The following is a 21,307-nucleotide window of genomic DNA, read 5'->3' as shown; positions in this document are numbered from 1 at the left end:
GTCTTTCATGAATAAATAAATAAAATCTTTTAGAAAAAACTTCATCTCTTCTATTTCTCTTATATGTGGATGAGAACTAATGGAATATTATAGTTGTGAGAAAAATGGCAACATGAACTTTCATAAACAGGAAGAAACAAGAAAGTGTGCTTTGATGTCTGTGTATTTATATATTTCTGTCTGGTGAAGGTAGTTTTTATTTTTTTTTTTTACAACTAGATGAGTTTAGAGATAAATATACATCCATGAAATCATCACCATGATCTATGCTATAAATATACTCATCACTTCTGAAAGTTTCTTCCTGCCCTCTTTATTTATTGTTACTATTAATATTGTGATTAATAGTTTTTCTACCTCCTTAGCAAATTTTAAATTATATAATACATTGTTAATTATTGGTACTATGCTGTAGATAGATTTCTAGAACTTCATCTAGCATGACTGAAAGTTTGTATCTTTTCACTAATATCTCCTCATTTTCCCCTCTCTTTGGGCCCTTATAACCACCATTATACTGTCTGCTTCTATGATTTTCGCTATTGTAGTTTCCATAAAAAGTGGTATCATGTACTATTTGTGTCTTGCTTATTTCAGTTAATGTAGTGTCCTATAGGTTCATTCATGTCACAAATGGCAGGATTTCCTTTTTAAAGGCTGAATAATATTCCATTCTGTATATATACCACATTTTCTTTCTCCATTTGTTCATCAGTGAACCTATAGTTTGTTTCCATGTCTTGGCTACTATAACTATGTAATATAAAAAGTTTGGGAAAATAAATGAATCTTAGTATCTCATCTTCTCATTTTATTAACCTCTTTTCTCCCAAAGCCTTTCTGCTCCATGTATGTGCTTTATTAGTTTTAAGATTTTATTTATTTTTAGGAGAGAGAGAGAGGGGGAACATGAGAAGGGGAGGGGCAGAGGGAGAAGCAGATTCCCTGCTGAGCAGGGAGCCTGATAGGGTGCTTGATCCCAGGACCCCCACCCAGATCATGACCTGAGCCAAAGGCAGACGCTTAAATGACTGAGCCACCCAGGTACCCCTTATATGTGCTTTCTTAATGATCGGAAATTCTTCTGATTTTCTGATGAAGATCACTTGGATAATTCTGCATTGGAGTTTATACTACATTTGGCCAAGAGTATACATGCTCTTACCTTATGTTTTTTACTAATGCAGTTGTGTATAATAATAGCATCAATTAAAAATATTTTGAGTATACTACTTAGAATCATGCCAATTTTCCTTTTTCAAATAAATAAGAGAATGACATATAAGACCTCATTTATTTCAGTGTATACTTTACTACAATTTAAGTCTAAAAACAAAATATTTGGCCTCTATTATTTTCTTTGCAAAGTTGCTTCTTAAAATATTAAGAGAAGTGGTGTAAGTATTTTCATATTTATTCCATAAACATTTTTTAATGTCATTATTATATGTTAGGCCCTTTGGTAGGTGCTGGGGATCTGATCTCAGGAAGTTCACAAGTCACAGCAAAGACTATGGTTGGGTCATGACAAACTGCACTGGCAATAGGACAGAGGCTCCAACTCCGGCTTTGGGGAATTGAAAAGCTTCTTGGATATGGTTACTCCCGAGATGATTCGCTAGTAATGAGTTATGAATAAGTCAACTTAGGGGTAGAGGTTTGTTTTTAGAAGACACTGAGGATAATTTTGACCCAAACAATGTATATATTGTTCTTATGTTTTCAGGATTTGCTATAACATGTGTGGTAAAAGTTTAAATTTGTAAGATTAATTTATTTATATTGATATTTTATCTACTTCCCCAAATTGCTTACATGGATGATGGTGATGATGATAATGATAATGATGATAGGTGTGTTAGTGTGTACATTTACATGTCCTAGGAATATCTGAATGAAAATTAAACACCATAGAGTAAGAAGAGGGGATGGCATAAAAATTGTAGATGAAGTTTTTATAATTTAATAGTAAATGTAGCTCTAAATACACCTACGCCAAGGCATAGATTTGCTTTATAGTTCTATTTTCCTGACAAAATAAAACGTGGTAATTCATCAGGTGAAATAGACTTTTTCTTGGTACCAAATTCCAAAAGGAATGTATTGTGTATATTTCTATTTAAGGGACTTTGAGCAATCCCTTTCTGAAATATTTTTTCCATGCGCTTTTAGCAGCACTGAGTAGAGATTTCAAACCTGTATTCTTTGGCAAGTGCCTAGAGGGCAGAGCCTCTGTTGCTAATTGAAGGGACATCCTAATTCATCACACACCAGACACACAGGTGGCAAAGTTGACATTTCCTTGTGAAGGCTAAGGAGCACCAGCTGAATACTTTCTTGTTAGGAAAGCGATTCTCACCCCAGTGTGGAACTGGGTTGGGGCCACATTTTCCTGATATAGCAGCTTTGGATCTGTTAAAACCTGTTGTTCCATGCCATAGATCATGGAACAGATGAATGGGCCTGGATAATGTCAAATGGCAGTTATTACCAGTTGGCTGTCCTGAGCATGGAAGAACTGTGCCATGATTCCTGTGGACTGGTTGATCTTGAGTACTCCTGCCTGTCTACACTGTGAATTAGCTACATAATATATCTCAAAGGAACTAAACTAGCTTCTAGGGTGTAGTTATTCAGTATCTTTAATTTGAACAATGAAGACGGTTTGGCCTAAGTTGTATTTTTGTTTTCACCATCATTTTTACTGAGTTATTCTTTTAGATGGTAATTAGATGTCAGGTCCAATTTTTTTTCTTGAAACCATTTCATGTTCACATTAGTAAAAACATGTTTCTAATCCATCTAAATGCTGATCAAATTATTTAAACATGGAGAAAGTAGGAGGCTGGCTAGAAAATAGTCTCATTTCATGCCATTTAGGATTAAAATTGGATCTGTGAGAAAATTATTCCTGTCCTCTCAAATTGTTAGTTATGTATTATGACCAAGGCTTTGAAGGGGCATCAGTAGTCTACCATCTATATGAAAGTCACACAATTTGACCCATGAGCAATTTCTATCTATAAAATCAAGGCATTATAATAGATCACTTAACATGATGACTTAGCTTTCTGGGGACATGTGGTAGTGGTGGTGGTAGAATGTGAAACAGAGGACACACTGGATGTTAATGGATGCATTTGCTTGTATATCTTATGTGTAAGATAAAAATATTAACATATCTTGCTCTTGCAAAAACATAGGTTATAAGGAGCTTTTATATACATCAATGACTTTTGATTTTCACAGAAATCTATGGAATACAAACAGCAATAAGATTATCCTTGCTTTACATATGATGGAACTGAGAGGAAACTCTGGGAAGTTAAGTGATATATTCATGATCACATGGGAAATATGCAGCAAAATTGGGATTGGAACATGGGCTTTCTGACTCCAAATATAATGTTTTTTTTTTTTTTTTTTTTTTCACCAAATGTAAACTGCAATTCATTTCAAAGAAAGCTAACATAGAGTTTGGATAAAGTTGAAAGTCAGTTAATAGAAATTATGTAGCCCAATGTTAAATTATGAAATCATTGTGCAATAATCATAAATCCTAGAATTAGCACAAATTTACATTGAACAAAATGAGGAATGTAATAATCAAGTGCCTTACTGTAAAATAAGTGTAATTATATATTGATCTATTTTGCAATGGGGAAAGTATTGTTAAGATGCTCTTAAGTCTTTGGAAATGATGAAAAACTTTAGAGAATAGTTTAGGAATTCTGCTCAATTACAATAACCATTCTTTCTGCTCCAGCAAACATGGTACCCAATGATGTGTTTTTAAAAAAGCAATGCATGCACAGGGATGTGATTGCCATAAAAGACATGGAAATAAGTCTCTTTGGTGGCCTTATATTTTAGATTTTCTGTACTTTCCATTCCAACAACTCTGGGAACGCTTGATGATACCATCGGACTTCAACATCCAGCAAAGCTGTGCCCCAAAGGGACAACGTATGCTCTGTTCTAAAGACATGTGAAACATCCCTGTGCAAATGTGTGATGAGTTGACAGAACAAAACCTCCACCATCTTACCAGAGCCTCCCCCTCCCTACTTCAGACTTCAGTTGTATATCATCTGTGTTCTCAACTGGTGTCAAAAGACCCAGGGCCTTTTATTTGTCTCTCTGGATTGTTGATATACTCTCAGCATCAGAGAAGGGCTTTCTCCCATGTTCTTCCCTGCTCACCCTCCCTACTCCTGCTAAGAAGAGCTGTCACTATTTCAATAACTACAAGCAACAGATCACTATATACTTTAATCCATAAATAAACATTTTCTTCCTTTGAACTTTATTAAATTTAGATGTGTTTTATTCTGAAACAGTCTGGCATCCCTATCATTTAGACATATAAAACTAGCAATTAATTTTGGTCTTTAGGGGTACTGGTGGTCTAGAAACAGTTTATGCCAACAAAAGCAAAGGAAAACCTCAAACATGAAGACATTACATTTAAATAAGAAAATCACAAAGTAGCTCTGCAACTTGTACCTGATGGTGTCCATCAAAACTCCTGGATTATTCAAAGAATTTTGAAGATGGGAATTCTATTTTTTTTAACATTATCCATCTGAGTAAAATAATTCTCTAATGAAAACCTAAAAATTAAGTCATAATTTGGCTAATTATGAAAACATTGATAATTATATACTGGCAAATATCTTCCTATTAATTGTGAATACTTTAAAGATCTGAGCACTTACTAGATACAAAGCATTGTGCCAGATCCTACAAGGAAGTTTTGATAGTTTTGCTTTCAAAGTACGTATAAACTAGTGAAAGAGAAGACACTCAACCAAAACCAATGATCTATTTACTATAATAGCCAGCCTCGTAGACTGGATAAAGTTATTCTCTGAATAACTTCTGAAACTACATCATACAAGACAGTGCAACTTCTGCCTTGGTCTTTGGATTGCTCTCTTTGGAGGGAGCCAGAATTCTGCTAGGTTAATACTTGATCAGCCCTCTGGGAATGCCCAAATGGGAAGCAGTGAGACCTCTACCAGGAGCCAGTGCTAACTTGCCCACCAGGTGAGTGAGCCATGTCCTAAGTGGATCCTCCAGCCCTAGGAAACTTCAAATCCCTGTGATCCTGGTCAACACCATTGTAACCTTTCAAGAGATCTTGAGCCAGAACCAGATGACCTGTTCCTGAATTTCTGACTCATAGAAACTGTGAAAAGCAATCAGTTATTATTTTTCTTTTCAGCAAGCAATTTTTGGGGTGATTTGTTATTGAACAACAGATAGGTAATACACTGAGCAAGCATCTAGTATGTGCCAGGTGCTATTCTGATAGGTCAAATGGTAATAAGATGGACGATGTCTGTCACCCTCCCAGCTTATAATTTATCAAGGAGATAATCAAAGAATAAACATGGGAGAGGACTCAATATGGCTGAGTAGGAAGCACCATTAATCTGTCTCCTCATTTAGACAATGATTGCACACATTAGAATCTGTCTGATGTAACCATTTTTGGAACTCTGGAGCCTGTTGCAGCCTTGGAACTTTGAGAGCAGGACTTGGTTGGTAAATTAAGGTTAATTTAGATCAATTTCAGCTTTTAGCACAGTAGCAGCTACCCATCACTCACCCCTAGCCACATGGCAGGCAGCTGTGCATGTGTTCCTAGAGCATCTTGCACACAGCTCATGGGAGTCAGGGTCAACAAAAACAACCCTGTTCTCCAAATATCTGGGATCTGTGCTCTGATTGTTAATTGCTGCTGCTGATCACAGAGGTTCAGACAAAGAGGCTAGCAGCCATTTTTTTGCACTCCTCTCCTTCCCCCCATTGTTGCAAGCCCTCCTGTGGCTGAAGTGAGTTCCAGGAGGATTTAAAGGGCTAGTCATTTTCTCTTCCCCTTTAATTTTTTGCTTTTTTCCTTTTGGAAGCCTGATATTAAAGAGTAGGAAATTTTAAAAAATTGCATATACAGGAAAAATTAGAAAGTGACTGCATATGCCCAGGGAAAGTTGAAAGACTTGAGGAAACCTTAAGTTTACACTTCAGGCTGATTCTCGGCATAGAGACAGCCTACAACAACAACAACAACACAACAACAACAACGAAACGAAAAGAAAAACAATAAAGAAACCTAGCAAACCCCAGGAGACAGGGGAGAATCTATTTCCAGATTTTCCACATTATTAGATTCAAATGTCTAATGTTCAACAGTAAAAAATCACAAGGCATACAAACAGACTGGAAAGTATGGTCCATACAAAGGAAAAAATATATCAACAGAAAATGTCCCTGAAGGACTGAATGGCAGATATTCTAGACAAAGACTTTAAACAACTATCTTAGAAGTGCTCAAGGAATTAGAAGGTATGTAGGAAATCAAGAAAATAATGTCTGAACAAAATGGAAATATTAATGAACAGATAGAAAGCATAAAAAGAAACCAAAAAGAATTCTGGAGCTGAAATGTGCAATAAGTAAAATGAAAAATTTACTAGAGGAATTCAAAGGCAAATTTGAGCAGGCAAAAGTCAGAATCAGTGAATTTGAAGATAGGACGATGGAAATTACTAAGTCTGAGGAACAGAAAGAAAAAAGGTTGATGAAAAGTGAAAAGAACCTTAAAGACCTGTGGGACACCATTGAGTGGACCAACATCATGGTTGCATCATTGTATGTATCATGGAAGTCTCAAAAAGAGAAGAGAGAGAGAAAGGGACAGAATATTTAGAGAAATAATGGCTGAAAATTTCCTAAATTTGATGAAAGATATTAACATCCAAGAAGCTCAATGGACTCTAGGTAAGATGAACTTAAAGAAACCCACATTATAATCAGACTTTCAAAAGCAAAAGCAGAAAACAGCAAGAAACATTGTCACATACAAGGTATCCACAATAAGATTATTAGCAGATTTCTCATTAGAATCTTTGGAGACCAGAAGACAGTGAAATAGTATAGGCAGAGTGCTAAAAGGAAAAAGAAACTGTGGACCAAAATTCCTATATCTGGTAAAACTACTCTTCAAAAGTGAGGGAGAAATTAAAGACATCCCCAGATAAAGGAAGTTGAGGGAGTTTGTGACAATTAGAGTTGCCCTGAAAAAAGGAGGTTCTATAAACTGAAGTGAAAGGATGCTCTACAGTAGCTTGAAGTTATATGGAGAAATAAAGATCTCAAAAAAGGTAAATATATGCATGATTATAAAAAATACTATTATTGTAGCAACAGTTTATAACAGCTTTTGGTTTTCTACATGATTTAAGAGACTAATAAATTTAAAGCATAAGAACAATTATTAATGTAAAAGCCAGGATTACTGTACTTTGTAACTCCTAATCTTGTTTTCTACATAATTTAAGAGGCTAATACATCTAGAAGAATTATTGGGGGACAGCCCAGGTGGCTCAGAGGTTTAGCACCGCCTTCAGCCCAGGGCCTGATCCTAGAGACCCAGGATTGAGTCCCACATCAGGCTCCCTGCATGGAGCCTGTTTCTCCCTCTGCCTGTGTCTCTGCCTCTCTCTCTCTCTCTCTCTCTCTCTGTCACTCATGAATAAAATAATAAAATCTTAAAAAAAGGGAATTATTGGTTTATGTTTTTAGGCACATGATGCATAAAGATGTAATTTTGGGACATCAACAATGGAACGGATTAGAGACAGAGTGGTAAAGGAGCAGAGTTTTTGTATTATTGAAGTTAAACAGTTCTAAAATTAAATGAGAGTTTTACAACTTTAAGATGTTAAAAGTAATCCCCATGGTAACTACAAGGAAAACAGCTATAGAATATATGCAAGAGGAAATGAGAAAGGAATTTAAACATTTCACTATAAAAAATCAACTAGATACAAGACAAATGCAGGGAATGAGGGACAAAAAAAGCTTTAAGGTATATAGAAAATGAAAACAACAAATGAAGGTACCTATCACTAACTACTTAAATATAAATAAATTAAACTCTCTAATCAAAAGACAAAAGTGGGCAAAATGGATAAAAATACATGATCCAACTATATGCTGACTATAAAAGATCCAAAGACATAAAAAAATTGAAAGTGAAACGGTGAAAAAAGAGATTCCCTGCAAATAGTAAGCAAAAGAGAGTAGAGGTTGCTATACTGATATCAGGCAAAATAGACTTTAAATAAAAAAAGATTACAAGAGACAAAACACAGTATGTTAATAAAAGATTCAATACAGCAAGAGGCTATAACAAATATAAACATTAAACACTTAATGACAGACTGTAGAAATGTCTGAAGCAAAAACTGACAGAACTGATGGGAGAAATAGACAGTTTTATAATAATAGTTGGTGATTTCAATATTCTACTCAATAGTAGATATAGCAATCAGACAGATGAAAAGTAAGGAAATAGAGGACTTAAAAACATAATAAACCAACTAAATCTAACAGCTATGCACAGAATGCTACATAGCAAAAATAGAGTACACATTCTTCTCTGATGTACATGGACATTTTCTAGGATAGGTATTATGTTAGGCCATCAATTAAATCTCAATAGATTTACAAAGATAGATACAGAAAGTGTATCTGATCACAAGATGAAGTTGGAAATCGTAATAAAAATAAACCTGGAAAATTCACAAAACTTGGAAGTAACACATTTTCAAATAACCAATGGTTAAAAGAAGAAAAGGGTAATTAAATAATACTTAGGGATAGAATGAAAACAAAAACACAACATACCAAAACTTATGTGACACAGCAAAAGCAGTGCCAAGGGGGAAATTTATAGCTTTAACACTTGAATTAAAAAACAAAGATCTCAAATCAACAACCTAACTTTATAACTTAAGGAACTAGGAAAAGAAGAACAAACTAAACCCAAAGCTGGTAGAAGGAGGAAATGATAAACATTAGAGTAGAGATAAACAAAATAGAAAATAGAAAATAACAGAGAAAATCAGTAAAACAAAAAGTTGGTTCTTTGAAAAGGCCAACAAAATTGGCAAATCTTCAGCTATATGTACAAAAAAAAAGACTCAAATTACTAAAATCAGAAATGAAAGTGGGACATTTTTACTGATTCTACAGATATAAAAATGAATATAAGAGAGTATAATGAACAATTGTATGATGACCTAGTTGAAGGGGCAAATTCCTAGAAATGCAAAACCCACCAAGACACAAAGAAATAGCAAATCTGAATAGACCTATAACTAGTAAGGATATTGAATCAGTAATTAGAAATCTCCCAACAAAGACAGCCATGGATCTGAGCTTCACTGGTGAACTCTACCAAATATTTAAAGAATTAACACCAACCCTCCTCAAACTTTTCTCGAATTTAAAGAGGAAGGAACAATTTGTTAACTCATTCTATGAAGCCAGCATTGGCCTGGTACCAAAGCCAGATACTACAAAAAAGAAAACTACAGACCATTCGTACAAAATATTTCAAGCAAAATACTAGTAAAAATTTTCAACAAAATACTAGTAAACAGAATTTAGCAGCATATTAAATAGGTGATATACCATGACCACATGAGATTTATTCCTGGAATGCAAGAATGATTCAACATCTATAAACCGATAACGTAATTCACCATATCAACAGAATGAAGGGAAAAAAACCCACAGCATCATCTTACTACAGAAAAATCATTTGACAAAATTCACTACCCTTTCATGATAAACACTCAACAAATAAGGAATAGAAGGAAACTACCTCCATATAATAAAAGCCATATATGAAAAACCCGTAGTGAATATCATACTCAATGGTGAAAGACTAAAAGCATGTCTTCCAAGATTGGGAACAAAGCAAGAATTCCCATTTTTATCACTTCTATTCAACATAGTACTAGAATTTCTAGCTAGAGCAATTACACAAATAAAATAAATAAAAAACATCCAAATTGGAAAGAGAAGAGTAAAATTATCTTTATTTGCAGACCTATAATTTTATATGTAGAAACCCCTAAAGCTATTAGAACTAACAAATGAATTCAGCAAAGTAGAATGACACAAACTCACCTTGCCCAAATCAGTTATATTTCTATACACAATGAATAATCTGAAAAAGAAAATTATAAAACCAACTCCATTTATAATAGCTTCAGAGAGAAGAAAACACTCAGGAATTAACTTAACCAAAGGGGTAAAATACTTGTATAACGAAATCTACAAAACATTACTGACAGAAATAAAAGATGTAAATAAAAACACATTTCATGTTCATAGATTGGAAGATAATATTAGAATGTCAACATTACACAAAGCAATCTATAGATTCAATACAATTCCTATCAAAATCCCAATGACATTTTTTTTTGCTGAAATAGAAAAACTCATCTTAAAATTCATAGGGAATCTCAAGGGATCCCAAATAGCCAAAACAATCTTGATAGAGAAGAACAAAACCGGAGAGCTCATACTTCCTGATTTCAAAACTTATTGCAAAACTACAGCAATCAAAATAGTGCTGCATTAGCATAAAGACAGACATATAGACCAATGGAATAGAATAGAGAGCCAAGAAATAAACTCTTACATACGGTCAAATATTTTTTGACAATGGTGCTAAAACCAATCAGTGAGGGAAGAACAGTCATGTTAATGATTGGTACTTGGAAAACTAAATATCCATGTGCAAAAGAATGAAATTGCATGCCTACCTTATACCATATAAAAAATTAACTCAGAGTGGATAAGGACCTAAATATAAGACCCAAAACAAGAAAACGTAGGACAAAAGCTTTATAACATTGGATTTGGCAATGATTTCTTAGATATGATGTTAAAGGCCCAGATAGAAAAAGAAAAAGTAGACCAACTGGACTTTATAAAAATTAAAAACTATAAGACACTATCCATATCCAGCACTATTAAAAGGCAAACCACAGAATGGGAGAAAATACTTATAAATCATATATCTGATAAGGGATTAATATCCAGATTATATACAGAACTGCCGAAGCTCAGCAACATAAAGTAAACAACCAGAATTTAAAATGGGCAAAGGATTTCAATAAATATTTCTTTGTATGAATGGCCAATAGCACAAGAAAAGATGCTCAACATCACTATCATTACAGAAATGTAAAAAACAAGATACTATCTCACACTCACTGGGATGACTATTATCAAAACAAACAGAAAACAGATGTTGGCAAGTATGTGGAGAAATTGGAACCTTTGTGAATTGTTGGTGGGAATGTAAAATGGTACAGCTGCTGCAGAAAACAGTACGTTTTCCTCAAAAAATTAAAAATGGAATTGCTATATGATCCAGCATTCCCACTTCTGGATATATAACCAAAATAATTGAAAGCAGGATATTGAAGAGATATTTGTACATTCATGATCATCACAGCATTATTCACAGTAGCAACTCAAGTCCATTGACAGATGAATGGGTAAACAAAATGAATGGATGTATGTATATACAATGGAATATGATTCCAGCTTTTAAAAAGGAAGGAAATTGTGATGTACGCAACAACACGGATGAACCTTGAAGACATGATGTTAAGTGAATAAGTCAGTCACGAAAAGACAAATACTGTGTGATTGCCCTTTCATGAGGTACTTAGAGTAGTCAAAATCACAATGTACATAGTATAATGGTGGCTGACATAGACTGGTTGGGGAGGGGGTAAAGGAGAATTATTGTTCCATAGGGTTTCAGTTTTAAAAGATGAAAAAAGTTATGGAATGGATGGTAGTGATTGTTGCACATGTGAATGGATTTAATAACCAGTGAACTGTGCACTTAAAAATGGTGAAAATGGGATTTCTGGGTGGTACAGCGGTTTGGCGCCTGCCTTTGGCCCAGGGCGCGATCCTGGAGACCCGGGATCGAATCCCACGTTGGGCTCCCGGTGCGTGGAGCCTGCTTCTCCCTCTGCCTGTGTCTCTGCCTCTCTCTCTCTCTCTCTCTGTGACTATCATAAATAAATAAAAATTTTTTAAAAATGGTGAAAATGGTAAATTGTATGTGTATTTTACCACAATAAAAAAAGCAAAGCGAAGAATAGAATAAATATGATGGAGCCATACATAATATTTTGATCAACAATGAAGACTAAATATGAGACATTTCAAGTGAACTGTAGTTATAAGCTATAGGAGTCAAGAGAAAGTGAAGATAACTACACAAGGTAGGCGACATTAGTATCCCTACTTTACAGACGAGAAAATAGAGACTTGCAGACTTTAAATACTGCACCTCTCCACCCCCTAAGCAATATCTGAACCAGTGAATAGATGAAAGGATTAGATCCAGGAAGTCTGAATCTAGAGACTGTGACTAACAACTACCCTATCTTGTCTTTGAAAAAAATGTTAGACTTACTGAAGCCTGGATTCTAGCAACCTTTCAGTCCTTATTAATTTGTTTAAGTTGTAGCCAATATAAACTGTTATTCATTATCCAGTTTGGGGGTGTAGACCTAGTATCTACATTGCTGAACTCTTGTTTCACTGTGTGGTGGGGACAAAATGCTATAGTCATTGCCTTGGAACACACCAGTAGTTGACTTAAACCTGGGCTACTTCTTTTTTTTTTTTTTAAAGATTTTATTTATTTATTCATAGACATACAGAGAGAGAGGCAGAGACACAGGCAGAGGGAGAGGAAGAAGCAGGCTCCTTGCAGGGAGCCCGATGTGGGACTCCATCCCAGGTCTCCAGGATGACACCCCAGGCTGCAGGCGGCGCCAAACCCCAGCGCCACCGGGGCTGCCCTGGGCTACTTCTTTTAGTTCTATACAGCACACCTGTACTTCTACAAATAATTAAAAAGAGACACAAGTATTGTGATGGCAGTTACAGTGTAGCAGTGTTTATACACAGAGTACATGTGATATGGTGATATGTAGAAGCACAGACTGGGGAGTCAGTCACATCTCTACATCTCTGACTTTTAGCCATCTAGCCATCACTCTGCCTTTTTTTTTTTTTTTTTTTTTTTTTGATTGTGTGATGCTGGGAAAGTCGCCTTTCTGACCCATGCAGAAGCTCACATTACCTGCTGTCCCTCATTCCCAGATGACTGAATAAGATAATGATGTGGAAGCTTTAAGAAAACCAAGAACCTGGGCTTGGTACTTAATTCCCTGTTAAAAAGATCCTCTGTGAAAAGGAAAAATACCTTTTTCACTGGGTTGTTTGGAGGATTCTACAGATATTATCTGTGAAATGCAGTGGGCGAAATAAACATTAGCTCCACATAGACCATCGAATATTATACAAATGTAAGGTAGTATTATTTTTATTTTTCTTGGTTGTATATCACAATTCTCTGAAGAACACCAAAATTTCCAGGCTGAACTGGGAAAGCTCTGGAATACCACAGTATGGCTTGTCTAGTGTTTTCTTTCCACCAACTTGTTTTGAAAGCAGAAGTACTGGAAATATTGCATAAAACCCCAGGCTGGCTAGATTTCAAGTCCTATTTCAAGACCAGAGTGGTTTGGATTGGTTTGAATAAGGGTCTGAATATTTGGATGTGGAGACAAAACTGAACCTCAGCAAACTGAGAAATGACAAACAAACTGAAAAATTTCAAATTTTCATAGCTTAGGGGCTATGGGCAAATGTCCATTAGCAACGAGGATGCAATTATCAAGCTTGTTTTAGACAATGTCCAAAAGGCCAGTTTTTGTTTTCACTTGCTCTCTTCTGAAGTAAAATTTCTGCTTGCCTAGGACCTGGCAGCAACAGTAATCAGAAGTATAACCTATTTGGTCAGTTTTCAAGCAAAATTTTGCTTGAAAATTATTTGGTAATAACTAATTTGTGTTCACTTTATAGTTTTATATATTATTCTTATATATTGTTATGTATAATTTTATATTTATTGAATATTATATATTCAAAAGTTATATCAATAATAATTACAATGCATCATTACACTAATTATATGTAATTATTATATTAATTAATTAATAATTAGAATAATCATAATTATGTTGTAAAACTTTCATTGAGTAGCTTTTCTGTATCAGACAATGTTGAACACTGAGGTTAGAGGTGAAGAGGGCATGAGCCCTGGGCTCAGGGATCTTGTCCCTTGTTGGAGAGGCAGACAAGTTGGCAGTCAGTAGTGTTACAGCGTGATGTATGTCGTGTAGATGCCATTGAGTACTGCCCCCATGATGAGGAAAGGCTTTTATTCTATACCAGTGATGTGTCATGAACTGTTCAATGCATATTCTCTGTGCTATTGCCAATTACTGCACCATAATTCTGCGTGTATTTTACAGATCTGGAAACTGAGGCTCAGAAATATGTGACAAAACTGGCATGTGTATGTCTGTCTGTCTACAACTTTTCCTACGTACTGTGTTGCAAATGTGTTCTTGTGTATCCATGGCTTCCTCTTTATCTGGAAACCAAGAAAAGGCTGGTCTGCTCATTTGGAAGACTCATAAAAGGCTTGGAAAAGAGTTTTGATTCCTCTTGCACAAAGTGATGCACTTGTGGGGACAAAGGGGAAAAGGCAGGGAGGGGTTCCATTTATCCCTGGCAGGAGAAGCACCAGTTTCTCCAGCTGCTGCAGTGTATGCAGGAAGGGCAGCTTGTGCATCAGTGGCCACCTCTGTCCTGCTCAGAGAGCTCACAGGAGAGTAACATGTTACATGGTCCCATGAATTTTTAATAACTTGGGCTTGAAAAGTAGTTTCAGAAGGTGAGCAAAATAGTAAGTTAATTGAGCACTGCTGCTCAGGCTTCCTCTCCCAATGTAGTTTTCAAGGAAATATGGCTGAAATATCAGCTGTCAGATGATGAATATTTTAAAGAAAATTCTATTACGCACCCAAGGTTCACTCAGCTCAGTAATGAGAGTAATGAGGACAGTTACCTTTAGGGAAAGGAAGTGAGATCACTCTTGCCACTTACTGGGGGCTGGTTTGACAGGCATCTGCTCTGAGCACAGGGCTATGTCTGGGGAAATCACAGCTGCTTGTCGTAACCTCACCTGGTAGGAAAAACTCTACCTTACAATGGTTTTACACTCTATCTGTGGCAGAGAGCTGGCTGCAAACTATTTTTATTCCCTTGGCTGATCGTTGAGGTAGAATCCATCACTTGATGAATATTCAATGGATGAAGTTAAAAAAAAAAAAATCTCTGCTCTCCTGCAAAGCCCTATGTGGCCCAAACAGAAAGAAATCACAAAGGCAAGAGAGGAGAAGCTGGGCACATCCCCTTCTTCCTCAATATGAATGCTTTCCACAGATGCCAGGAAAGGTCTGACCTTGGAAAAGGCAAAGGCAAAGGAATAAGTTTTCAAATTATTTCAGAGACATAGCCAGAGAGAAAAGAATATAGTCTTGAAATTAAGAGAATATGAAAAGTGAGCCATGCGTATCCCCATTACTGTTGCTACCTCTGATTAAATATAGGCTGTTTGGCTTTTTCCTTGAGTTTGGAATGGAGGTTTGGGCACCAAAGGGAGAAGAAGAACCACGTTATGCTGCTACAAGGAAAGTAGCCCTGATGGGGCCTGTCAGATGGGTGTCAGATGGGTGTCAGATGGCCTGTCAGTAGCCCTGATGGGGTGTCAGTGACACCAACTGTACTGCCTGGGGTTGGTAAATAGCACATAACACATTTTTTACAAAGGGGAAAAATAGAAAATAATTTTTTTCTCCAAGGGCTTTATTATGAAGTCAGTTTTGCTAGTTGTGCAACTATTACTTGTCAAGTTAGAATGGAAATCAGTGGTCCATTCTTGTCCATGCTGTTGGAGCAAGATCGGCTGACTGGTATGTCACAGTGACTATAACCTACCCCAGGCAGCAGGGTAGGATAGGCGCCATCTGTTTCTGTCATCATCCAGCCTGTGCTCCTTCCTTGCTCCCCACTGTGCTGCTTCTCTCATCTCCCATGCCCTACTCATGGGGCATGGTTCCCTGGGTATCCTGAAACCACTGCTTTTTGCCATTGCAGTTCCTACACTTCTGAGTTACTACCAGTGACACTTTGCTTGTTGTGAGAGCATCATTTAAAAAAATCTGAGAAAAAAACATTAAAAAAAAAATCCGAGAAGTCAGACACTCATTGTGGAAGAGTATAGAATATTCTTTTTAAAATTATTTTTAAAATGTTAATTTCAGTATAGTTAAGATACAGCATAGTTAAGATACAACATTCAGTATAGTTAAGATACATCAGTTTCAGATGTACGATGTAGTGATTTCAACAATTCTAGGACATTCTTTTTTTAGAGAGAGATAGAGAGAAAGCAAGAGCAAGTGCTGGGGGTGGGGGGGAGAGTGAGAGAATCTTAAGTAGACTTCATGTCCGGTGTGGAGCCTGATGCAGGGCTTAATCTCACAACCCCTGAGATCATGACCTGGGCGGAAATCAAGAGTTGGTTGCTTAACCAACTAAGCCCTCCAGGTGCCCCTAGAATATTTTTAATAATAAAAAAAAAATAAAATGGACACTATACTGTCTAGATACCTGGTACTTATTAGGCATAGTGTGGCTTGTTTAATCCTCTCTGGAACCCACTGGTATATATATCATTTTCTTCATTTTACAAATAAGGCAAATGGGGCTCAAATAAGGTGTATGATCAAAATCACACAGTTTTAAGTGGAGCAGCTGGGGTAACCCAGATGAGTATAATCACACAATCTGTGTTCCCCTTTTTTCTCTCTCTGGAAAGACATGGAATGGGAGAAGGTAGACTGGCTTTAGGGCTGGGGGATGCTTGTCAGGACTTCTCTCAACCTTTTACAGTTAGTTGGGGAGGTTAGAGGAAGTCCTTTCTATTATGTCTCTGCCTTGTTGCATCTTGGTCTTGGGCAGTCATAGCTTGGCTCCAGGCAACCATTTGTGGAAGCTTGGGTGGCCAAGCACACTCAGGGAACAGGAAAGGGGTAGTGCATGAGTAAGTCAACCTGAAATCTATGCCCACCCAGAAACAGGACTGCAGTGGGGATGGCCAGGAAGCTTGGGCAGATCCTGGCATGTAAAAGCTGGAACGGGAATGCTGAATGGTGGAAAAATGCACGCATTTGGTTCCAAACTTTGAGTATGGCAATTTAAAAATAGAAACATAGAGGTCTAGATTTCATCTAAAATACTTAATGTAGTTTTTCCAGCCCTGTAAAAATAGTTCTGGGTTTGTGATACAGTGAAATAATGCCTAATGGTAGGGTTGTGTAACTCAATTGTGGAGAGCAAAGCAGATTTTTTTGTTGTTGTTGCCATCGTGATCCTATCCTAATTAGTGTCTGCTGGTGCAGATTCCAAAATGCAGAATGTTCTAGGCCATCTCAGTAGTAATTACTGGTATTTATTGAGCAGCTGCTATATGCAGGCATTTCATGTGTTTCATTTCTACTTAAGACATAAAACAATTCTAAAAAGTGACTACTATTCCCCCCACTTTCAGAAAAGGGAACTGAAACTCTAAAATGTTGACTGCTTTGCCAAAGACAACACAGCTAGTAAGCAATGAGACAGAGATTTGAGCCCCAACTGGATGCTCAACTTTCTGATCTCTTCACTAAGACCAGGGATGCTTCTTTGTAGCATTCTGTATTATTTTACCCTATGTGTAAAAATGGCAGCACCCTGTCCAACTCATAAGGAAACTCTCCATTGGTTAGATTTGTTTTTACCACAGGGTTCTCCTTTTATACCCTCATCGCCTCCAAGGGTGTTCAAGGTCCTTCTCATTCAGGAGACTGACATATGTCAGTTGTGCATAGGTGGTTGGGGTTTCTGTGCTTAAAGACAGTTTTCCTTTGAGTTCTTCTACCATGCTCCCAGTCCTCATGCAAGAAGGCTTTCATCAGTCTCACCTCTGGATTCTAGGGCTCCTTTTGAATCCTTCTTCCCCACTCCCAGCCATGTCTTCTCTAGTACTGCAGGGGACATATGGTTCTTCAAATATAATGCAGAGGATCTTGCCTCCAATTTAGATCACATTTTTAATAATAATCTCATGTATTGGGGAAGAGAAACTGGCCCCAGAAGTCCAAGGGAGAGAGAAGGGGAAAGCAAGCAGATGCTACGTCCAGATAAACTGCCTTGGAACTGACTAGTCATTCTGCAGTCAGAGACCTAGCCAAGTATTCTTCCAAGGGGGCTGTTTTTTAAGGTAATAACCTCAACTGTGACCAGCAAATGAGATACAGAGCCCCTCCACACAATGAGTGACCTTCAGGCTGAAGTGTATTTAGCTTCATAGTGTATCTGTCCCTCTACAGTTTTTAGCTTCATTTTGGTAAAGAACCACTGAGTTGGAGGTGTTAGGGGTGGCTACTCCCTCACATCTTCTCTATCAGGTTTTTTTTTAAATTAAAAAAAAAATTTTAAAAAATATTTTTTAATTTATTCACAAGAGACAGAGAGAGAGAGAGGCACAGACATAGGCAGAGGGAGAAGCAGGCTCCCTGAGGGGAGCCCAATGTCAGACTCAATCTCTGGACCCCGGGATCATGCCCTGAGCCAAAGGCAGGCGCTCCACCACTGAGCCACCCAGGTGGCCCTCTCAATCAGGTTATAATGAACTGACACTTCCATACAAACATTTATTAGCCAAATACTCATCCCAAGTAGGCACAAAACAGTTTGTAAACCTGTTCTGCAACTCAGTGAAGGCCCAATGCCTGGCCTTTTAGAGATTCCAACCACAAAGGGTCTGTCAAGCAGCCTTGAGGTGGATTCTGTGCCTTCTACTGAGCATCAAGCCCTGGGCCACACCTTACACTGACCTTGTCTGGCCTCAGATGTATTCCTTAGGGGCACCTTGTGCAGGCCCTGTGCTTGGCTCTGCCCACTTTATACAAGGAGAAAAGTGTTTCTAAACATTTTTAGTGAATCCAAGTACCCTGAATATTTTTAATTTTACCAATGAAAGACAATTTCTAATATTCATCAGTTACTTAAAAGTCACTAGTTTTACCAATGAAACCCAGTTTTGGTACCCTGTATGCTCTTTCACAAAATGTTAGTTCTTAAAAAATATTTAAAACTTTGTTTAGTATGATTTAAATTGTGATTAAGAAAAGCACATAATATTACATTTACCCTCCTAACCATTCTTAAGTTTACAGTTCAGTGTCGATAGCACTTTCACATTGTTGTGTAATCATCATCAACATCTATCTCTCAACTCTTCATCTTACAAAACTGAAACTCTGAACCATTAGGAACAATGTACTGTTTCCCTCCTCCCCTAGCCTAGTATGCATTTTTTCCTTACCTATAATAGTTACTCATTTAAAAGAGGTAGAAAAGTAAGAGAGAGCACAGACTTTGAAATAAAAAAAAGACTCTGTTTTCCCAGTTCTAGCAATTGAATATTTTCTTTCTCCAATGAGGGAATCTTGCACAAACCCACCATCCTTCATTCTTGAAACTACAAAAGTTCCATATTGACCTTTCAAGAATGTTGTGTGGTTCCAATGGGAAAACACAACTGAAAGTGTGTGTATGTCTTTTTTACAAGGGTATTACCATTTACCGACCAGTGGTTTTCCCAGGGAGGAGAAGATAGGATTTCTTGATCATGATTTGCATCCAGATAATGCGTGTCTCGCAGGCACCTAGAATTCCTCCAAGTTACACGAAGTGGAGGACAGGCTCTTCCTAGGGCCTATGAGGCAGAAGCCCCATCCTTCGTTCTTCCTTCTTTCTTGAGTCTGATCCAGCCCTTTGAGGTAGGGAAGAAGAGGAAAAGAAAGCAGGAGGTGGCAGGAGGTAGGTGGAGACAATTCTTTTCTCTTTAGCTTTTGAGATAACTGATCAAATTGCCACCTAAGTCTATTTCTACTGCTCAGCACTTAACTGCTTCATCTTACTCACCAATTAATGGTTCTAATCAGTGACTTAAGCTTGCATCAGAACAAATGACTGAAACCTGAGTTCTGGGCCGTGCTTGGCAGGCTGCAGGCTTACATTGAGTTCTGCTTGCAGGAACTTTGTTTTTAATTAATGCAGTCACCAGTTTTTCATCCCAAAGTGTCACACACAGAAAATCAAAGAAGCTCTTGTATAAATAATAAGAAAAAAAGGTTCTGTCTATTAGTAATGGAAAGCATTTTCAAGGAGAGCTCTATAGAGCTCTGATAGGCTTGGCACTTCCTTCAGGTAAAATCTCTCAAAAGTCATAACATAAATTATAGATTTGTTCAAGTCTTTTTATGATAGGATATTAAGAGTCTCATTTTAATAGTGTCTTAAGGAAAAAGGAAAAAAATATAAGAACCTCTTATCTAGGTTATAACATGAATCCTGATTCAACTAAAATGTAAAAAACTTTTAGCTTTTTTTTTTTTTATTGGTTTTTGTTTTAGTTTAGTTACAGGCTTGAAAAGGATTCTGTGAGAAAGATTATTCTAGGGATTTGTTTTTGTTCTCTCACCAGTTTCTCTGGAAAACTTGATCAGGGAGGAGTAAAGGATGATTTTGTTTCATTTGACCTGTCAGATCTGAATCCTCCGCCGGAGACAGGATAGAATTGCTGGATATCCTCCAGCAGTTTGCCATATTGAGTATTAACTGTCAGTCACGGGGATGGAGAACTATGAGCTCAGTCCCCTTTGGGGCTGGTTTGTTTCCTTTGGGTTTGTTGTGTTAAACCTACTGAAATGTGCTAGCTAGAGCATGCCATCTTTAACTCCCGTTCTCCCTGTGAATGTGTCTCTAGGACTTGCTAAGAGAACTCAAGCTGATATTCATTTCAATCAACACATTGCCTGAGTGCTACTTGCTATTTATGTTTTTATTCTTCCTGAAGAGGTTTCTTTAGATATTCTACCCCCCCACCCCCACCCTCTACTGCCCCTATCTCACCTGTGACTCCTCTCTTGCTTTAGCAGATTCTGGAGTAGACTTGAAGCAAAGAGGATAGAATGGCAGGCAGTCAGGACACAAACCCACTGGAATCCATTCTCTGCTTGCAGTGCTGTGTTTTGATATACGTATCCCATTTGCTCATCACAGCCACCACATGAGATTGGCTGGGAGGTATTTTTTTTTTTTTTTTGCTATCCCAGCCATTATGGATTGAATGTTTGTGTCCCCTCCTCCCAATTCATATGTTGAACCCCCTCCTCCCCAATGTGATGGTATTGGGAGGTAATGAGGATTAGATGAGGTCATAAGGATGGAGCCCTCATGAATGGATTAATGCCCTAATGAAAGTCACAAGACAGCTTGCTTCCCATCTGTGCTCTCCACCATGGGAGGGTACGATGAGAAGTCAGCAGTCTGTAGCCTGGAAAAGAGTTCTCCCCAGAACCGGACTATGCTGGCACTCTGATTTCAGACCTGCAGCATCTGGAAGGAACTATGAAAAGTAAATTTATGTTTACATAAGCTACCC

General features: G+C 37.2%; 1 long non-coding RNA gene across 6 annotated transcripts in view; it reads left to right on the top strand.

The window, feature by feature from the left end:
- Positions 1 to 21,307, top strand: part of LOC102152672 — a 240,956-nt gene that overhangs the window by 136,941 nt on the left and 82,708 nt on the right. For 4 of the 6 annotated variants that reach the window (XR_005355124.1, XR_005355131.1, XR_005355130.1 and 1 more), the window contains one exon: positions 3,874 to 4,309. The exons of the other annotated variants lie outside the window; for them this stretch is intronic. This is a non-coding gene — a long non-coding RNA (uncharacterized LOC102152672). Of the gene's footprint in view, positions 1 to 3,873; positions 4,310 to 21,307 lie in introns of those variants that run through there. 6 annotated transcript variants of the gene reach the window in all.

This window comes from Canis lupus, chromosome 2 (assembly GCF_011100685.1).
Source record: "Canis lupus familiaris isolate Mischka breed German Shepherd chromosome 2, alternate assembly UU_Cfam_GSD_1.0, whole genome shotgun sequence".
NCBI classification, from domain to species: domain Eukaryota; kingdom Metazoa; phylum Chordata; class Mammalia; order Carnivora; family Canidae; genus Canis; species Canis lupus.
The sequence above is the reverse complement of the archived record's forward strand: the minus strand, read 5'-3'. Positions and strand labels throughout refer to the sequence as shown.